Source organism: Saimiri boliviensis, chromosome 3 (genome assembly GCF_048565385.1).
Source record: "Saimiri boliviensis isolate mSaiBol1 chromosome 3, mSaiBol1.pri, whole genome shotgun sequence".
Lineage (NCBI taxonomy): Eukaryota > Metazoa > Chordata > Mammalia > Primates > Cebidae > Saimiri > Saimiri boliviensis.
In genome coordinates this window covers 107,286,051-107,293,674 of record NC_133451.1, presented here as the reverse complement: position 1 = coordinate 107,293,674, position 7,624 = coordinate 107,286,051, and the positions used below count along the sequence as shown (strand labels likewise).

At 37.5% G+C, this 7,624-nt stretch overlaps 1 pseudogene; it reads right to left on the bottom strand.

Annotated features, from left to right (window-relative positions):
* Positions 1-3,285: 3,285 nt before the first annotated feature.
* On the bottom strand, positions 3,286-4,690 carry LOC101039615 (tRNA-splicing endonuclease subunit Sen2-like; annotated as a pseudogene).
* Positions 4,691-7,624: the final 2,934 nt, after the last annotated feature.

The window sequence follows — 7,624 nt, the reverse complement described above, 5'->3', positions numbered from 1 at the left end:
GCTCACCACATTGCTGGTGAAGAGAAGGAGAGAAAAGCTGCAGCCCTGCGAGGAGCCCAGATCTGGGAGGTCCCCTCGCCAGAGTTGTCCCCTCCCTCTTAGGGGCCCTGCGGTTCCTGGCATCTCCAAGCTTCCAGGCACCACCATGTTCCCAGGTGCCAGCTGGGGAAGCTGCTTGCAGTGCGCCTGCTCCAGCCACAGCCTCGCAGAGAGCCAGCACCCATGCCAGCACCTGGAGCTGCCCACCCTGTGGCAACAGCCGGCATGTCTGACTGCATAGTGGCCGGACCCCATGCTTGCTCACACACTCCTTACTGCTCCACACCTGACTCACACTCTCCCTTGAAGATGTGGGATCCAGGCTGGTAGCATGAGCCGAGTGCAGCTTGCCATGCCAAGTGGGTGGAACCAGCCCAGCGGCCCGAGCAAAACTCAGGCAAAGGTGCCACCAGCCACAGATATACAGCCAGAAAACAACAGCCCCAAAGATCCCGTACCAATGGAATCTGGAACTGTAGGTGATTTGAGGTGAGAGTATGTTATAAACTCTCTCACTTTACGTCACTGCCATTAAGCAAGGCTTTCAACTGAAATTATTTTTGCACTCTACCCCCCGTAGATAGAGAGCGAGGAAAGCCTTAATCGTCTACTCTTTAACTGGAAACACTGAGGTCTAGAAAGCTGTTTCCCAGAAATTCAGTGACATTCAGAGGAATGGGCACTCAATGCTTGGTGTTCAGATGGGCTGTTGGCTCACCCTTCCCCAAAAATATATCATATCCCTCTTCACCGTCACTAAAATGACTCAGACTTTACAGTTATAATAAGGGTAACTGTATTAAAATTTACAGTATAAATATCATGTAGAATCTCTCTCACACACACAATTGAAAGAGAAACAACAAACTGATTACTTAATTATAACAAAATAACACTGTGGATAGAACAAACAAAAATTTTTAAGAAATGGGGTTGTTGCATTTCTTAAATGTTCAGAGAAACAATTGAGTCCACATTTTAGATGCCTCTAATTCCATAATGAGTTAGTAGATTAAGCTGGAGACATTCGGAAAGCATGGCTAATATGTTGGGGAAATCATATAGGGGATGATCAAGGAACAGAATGGTGCCTTGGCATCTCTGTCAATGAGATCATTTCTGGGCTGTATGATTGTAAATTAACCCAGCATGACAGTTTCTAGATTATAACAAGGCTGCCATTAAGGGTTGAGACTTTTTAGTTTTTATGGGAAAGAATTTCTTTCGGTAAAACAAGAAGGACCCTCCAAGTCCTTTAATACATTTATAAATTGTTGTTAAAGGATCATTTTCCATTTTTTTAAAGAAAAAGTCAGTCTCAAAATCAGTGTGTTAGTTAGGACCTAGAGTTAGCTACTGTAATGAAGAATGAAATAACATAATAGGCATTATCATAGAAGACATAGAAAAGTGAAAGAAGGTAAAAAAATATATATACATCAATTTCCCCTCTGAGGGGCAATTACTATTCTCATTCTAGTTCATTTTCTTGTATTAATTTTTCTATGTAAGCACATTTGTATATTAACTAAAAATTAGAAACATTATGTCTTTTACATAAAAGATTATACTATGCATAGAAGTTTATATCATAGATTTTTCAAGAAATCTTGAAAATATCTATGACATTAACAGTTTTAGTCAAATTAATTTTGAAATCTAGCTCATATTTCCTCTATCATATAACTGTAATTTACCGAGCCATCTTCCCAGTGTTGGACATTTAAATTTCATCCAACTCTTCAGTATTATAATTAATGGTACAATTAATACTTTGGTTCATAAGTCATCATTTAAATTTGAGATTATTTAACAGGATAGCTTCCTGGAAATACAATTATTGGTGTGAAAGATTTTATGGTTCATGATTTATATTGCCAATTTGCTGTTCTGAAAGTTTGTAGACATTTACGCAACCACCAGTGCCTAGTGTGCTATATATTCTCACAAACCATTAATTTAATAATATTTCAAGAATGTATTGATTGAAAACCAAAAGTGGTTCCCTTCCTCTTTGGCTCTTCTACATTTTCTAATCCTTCATGAGCCAACCTGAACATTTATGTTTCTTCAGAGAATGATACAATTGTAGATGATCCTTCTATTTTTTTCACTAATTAAACAAGGCTTTATTATGTTTCATCATAAAAAAGTCTTTATTATGTTTTTCTAAATGTTAACTGCTTTCATTCTGTCCCAAACATTATTTCATCACTCATTTTTATAAGTTCAGTGCAGATATGCTCCTCTAATATGGTACAATATTGTTGTGTTGTGTTCTGTACCTAAACATGCCTACCAATGAGTTCATTTGAGAATTAAATAATTAGGTAACTAATGTTTTGAAGGCTTTGTGATATAGAAATCTTTAGTAGATACTAAAAGAACTTTTAAATGTCTTGAGCTATTGGTTAAAGTTCTTGAAGAAGCCGAGACACATAACTATTTTTTCTATTTAAAATAATGGAACATAGATCTTGTAATTGCTAAATCTGCTAACACTCTTTTGAGAACAGCTTAGATATAGGTAAGAAGAGATGCTTGTGTGCATAACTGCTTCATAAACTTTACTGTATAAATGTAAACTGCTACCATTTTCAAGTAAAATCAGAGAATAAATGTCCGTGTTGTTGGAAGAGGCCTCTTGGGACTCATCTAATCTAACCTCCCCAGTGACTGAATGAGGGTACAGACTGAGGCCAGAGGCATGAGGCTCTGCAGTAGAGTTAGAAGCGAATGCAGGGAACAGAATTTGCAGTCCCAGCACAGGGCCCTTTCTCCTCCTCTGTGTAATTTATCTGTAAAAATCTGATTGTGCCCAGTCATGGTGGCTCACACCCATAATCCCAGCACTTTGGGAAGCCTGAGGTCGGGAGTTTGAGACCAGCCTGACCAACATGGAGAAACCCTGTCTCTATTAAAAATACAAAATTAGTAGGGTTTGGTGGTACATGCCTATAATCCCAGCTACTCAGGAGACTGAGGCAGGAGAATCGCTTGAACCTGGGAGGTGAAGTTTGCAGTGAGTGGAGGTGGCGTCATTGCACTCCAGTCTGGGCAACAACAGTGAAACTCTGTCTCAAAAACAAAACAAAACAACACATCAACACCAAACACATTATTTTTTGGTTCTGGGAGTAACATGTCCTTTAAAACTCTTACGTGAATGAGCAAGTACAGTAAAAATAACTTTTTAACTAGCTCTCAATAAATAGTTGGTGAAATTAGAAATTTGAGGTTGAATTGTTAAAGTTCATCTTGGTCATTCCTCTCTCCTGAAGAAACCCACCGACTCAGAATCACCTCCTGAACTTTAATTCTTTTCATGCATTCTGGTGACTCCATTTCCTTGTCAGTCATAGTAAAGGATTTATTCAAACAGCACAGCCTAAGTTCCTTAGAGACATTCACAGAAACTCTGCTGAAGGCAACTAGGAACTTCCAACTGAAAGACTTGCGGAGAGAGCCTTCAACATGGTCATCAGCTAGCTCAGTAATGACAGACTCACTTGCATGGTAAAATGGAGGGCCTTTTCAATACAGCAGTGAATCTGTACTGTACCTGAGACCAACTTTGGGCATCCCACCCTTGATTCGAAGATAATGCTAGCCACGTAGGTGGTCCTGAACACGGGCTGAACTACAGTGAAAGCTTTTCCAGAGCTTCACTATCGTTAAAAGCTTTTTCTCATAGTAAATACTTAAACATCCCAGAGCATAGACTGGGAAGAAGTCCTCTTCTTGGCTGAGTCGCAAATATTCAAATATCTTATGTGGCTTTCTTCTGCAGATAAGTCTGTTTCTTTGCACCAGTTCCTCATTTGGGGCATCCTCCCTCTTGCTCACAGCACACTTGGCTTCCTCCAAAAGCATGTACTTGTGGTCAGGACCCATATCCCCAGCATGCAGGAGACCAACATGCCGGCTGCTGTCCTCATGGTGAAGAACACATGGGAGGACAAGAGCAATGTGTCTTCAGCAACGTACTTGCGTCAGAGGTGAAGCGTCCTCTCTCACACATTTCTCAAAGCCCTCTGTTGGTGGGTGGCACCCAGAGGCCTCCTGCAGGTGGTCTGATGACTCACTGGGATCACCCATAACACCTGACTTTCCAGAGTCCCCGTTCATCACAGCAGGTGTCTCTCCCACCGCTGTGCCCTCTGTGTTGGAAACCATTCCAGAGTCAAGCTCATCATGCACTTGATCCTCTTCATTCCTTTTCACAGGGGGATGCTCAAGCGGTTTCATGTCATCCTTGAGGATTCTGCACACTGTAATCTCACCCTGCACCTATGCACGCATTACCTCTGCCACCCACCTAACCCTAAGCTGATAGTTCTTTGAGTGATGATAGGCATGTTTGTCTTCGTACCTTTCCATTTGGCAATCAGTTTAGGATCTGAAATTGTGAAGTTTGGATGGCTTCTTGAAAGAACACCTTTTCCAAAAAAAAAAAAAAACCTTTCCCACAAAGCTGTTCAATGCCCTCTGCATTCCTCACAATCACATTGTTATTCATCATTTCAGCACAGAATATCTTGAACTCTTTCTGAGAACCATGGTCCTGACCAAGAGGGCTTGGCAGTGGAGACTCATAAGTCTCATACACTCTTCTTTGCCTCTTTGGAGCATGGAAAACTGTTTCTTCCATTTTTCAGAGGATCTGTTCTTTCTTGGCCCTACATGATCACTGCTAGATCCTTCTATCTTTAACTGACCCTAAATTTGTTCTGATTATTGTTTTTATTAAGATGGATTAATGGGCCGGGCGCAGTGGCTCAGCCTGTAATCTCAGCACTTTGGAAGGCCGAGGCAGGCAGATCACCTGAGGTCAGGAGTTCGAGAACAGCCTGGCCAACATGAAGAAACGCTGTCTCTACTAAAAATAGAAATTAGACTGGCATGGTGGCACACGCCTGTATTCCTAGATACTCAGGAGGCTGAGGCAGAAAAACTGCTTGAATCCAAGAGGTGGACATTGTGGTGAGCCAAAATATGCCATTGCACTCCAGCCTAAGCAACAAGAGCAAAACTCCTTCTCAAATAAATAAATAAATAAATAAATAAATAAATAAATAAAAATAAAAGAAAGAAAGAAAAGATCAATAATGACTTGAATATAAAAAATGAAACCCAAACTGTAAGAAAATAAACTGAATATTTCTCTCACAGTTAGATGAGAAAGGAAATTATAAGTATAGATAGATAAAACAAACCACAAAGGAAAATCCATATACATGATTTAAAATTTTGTAAACTTAATTTTTAAAAAGTGACAATTAGGAAAAATATAGGTCACTGATATGGTTAAATAACAAAACATAAGCATCAGTGTGTAATGCATAATATGTGTCTATACATCCTTGCATTTAATGCAAAGCTAGGATCTATTCATCATTCTATTTGTCAATAGTTTCTTATTTTCTCACTTATTTTTATTCCTTCTTTCTACTTTACTTAATCCTTCATATAATATTATATGGTATAAATATAGTTTTCTTTTAGGTTGAGTTTATACTTATCATTCATTTTACATTTATCACCAAAATTTTTCTGAACACTTCGGTGGCAGCTATCACTTTCCTGAAGATGATAAAATGAATTAACAAGAAGCAAATGCAAATCAGTAGAGAACCCAGGAAAAAAGAGAATTTTTTTTCCCAGCCTGTTTTTGGCATACCTGCTTATCATTTTGATTGCATAGTGAAAACATATATATGCAATCCTTGTAAGCTAGTAAAACTTTTTAATGTATTCTAAAATTAAATGTCACAATATTTTATCATATTTCTGAAAGACTAACATAATTTTGAGGTGTTTTGATCTATATAAAACGTTTTGAAAAATCAATATGTTGCCTATAAGGTATAGCTAATATTTGGCCTTGGTTTTCCAAGATAATGTATTGTTACCATAATACGACGAGGTATGAGTTTCTGACAGCTATAATTGAATCTCTGGCTGTTCAATTCCAGACAAGGTGAGAAAAAAATTAAAAAATGAGCACTTATGGAGCTTTTAAAATTGCTTTTTGAATTATTACATTTTTGGCGACAATATTACATTGAGTAGTTCTATGACAAAAATTTCAGGGCCTGTTTAAAAATATTTAGCATTTTAAATTCTATACTAAAAAATTAAATTCCAGCTACAGTATTTTGCCATGCTTCTCTCCTTAATATACTACATTATTTAGGGTATTAATGAGATTTTAACATGTCCATTGTGAGGCACATAGGTTATAACAGGACTGACTTTTAAATAACACAATGATAGAGTTGAAAGAGAATTTGACAATAATCAAATTCAACTTTGGGATAAAAAGGTTTAGTAGCCATTTCCTCCTACCCAGGGCAGCCTGGGGAGACATGGCCTGATGAAGTCACCTAGCACATGCACTTCCTGATGCTATTTTCTGTGGAAAGGGAGTGGACAATTCCAATCTTTAGTATGTTTTTTAGCAACTCAGATGATCCGTCTGAGTTTCTTATGGCAAATAAACCAGGAAAACACAGATTTAAGAGGCATGGTCCACTGGAAAATGTCATTTGTATGAGTATAAAATAGAGACATTTCAAAATTAAAAGGGTTTTCATTGTGTAAATGATACCCTGAATCATGACACTTAGAGATCTCATATATTGAATCTGGGCCTCCATGTGTACTCTTACATCAAGGAAAGATATAGGCATTTGCTTTAGAAATACCAGAGGTTTACGTATTAGCCTATGTCTCACAGCCACCAGTACTCATCAAATTATCTGTAAAATATAGCATTGGGTAAGAGATGTGATTCAGGTAAGTCTGATTTTAAAATTCTGCTTTCTGTGTCATTGTTAAGCCCTTTATTCACAATTGATAGCGGAAACCCAGGGAGGCTAAATAACTTTCCTGTGGATTCTCTGTTTGTGTAGCTGTGAATCTCATTACATGTGTGACCCTGAATAAGTTACATAAACTTTCTATGCTTCAGTTTTCTTATCGCTTACTCAAAATTATAATAGTACATACCTCATAGGTTACTGTCTAGATTAAATGAGCTAATTTATTTCAATGTAGTTAAAATATTTATTGGAACTATAGTAAGCAAGATGTGTTCATTTAATGATTTTTTTCTAGCATATTAGATTTGTATACTTCGGAACTTAAATTTTGGATTCCTGGCCCATTATTGTCTTTATATACTGTATTTCATAAATTTCTCTATTACTGGAAAAGAAAATGAGAATACTTTAAAATATTTAAAAATATTCCCTTAGTTTTGAAAAAAAAATAGAAATTCTCTTTTTTGACATTGTACAACCAATGCTTTTGAATTTTTAGTGCATAGAAAAGGATTTTCAGATTCTATAATTTGGAATAGACTCATCACTCTATATTCAAATTCACTCTTGCTTCTGAATAAGTGCAATGGAAGTTTAATAATGGTGATGGAAGGACCATCTCTATTATAACTGATTTGTACATTTCAGTGTTTATATTATGTGGGTGAAATGTTTTAGGAGTGCCCTGTGTCTATGCATTAACCTTTGATTGTTTATTACATGACAGATGCTCTGTTCACGTAAACTCTTCTCACTGAATC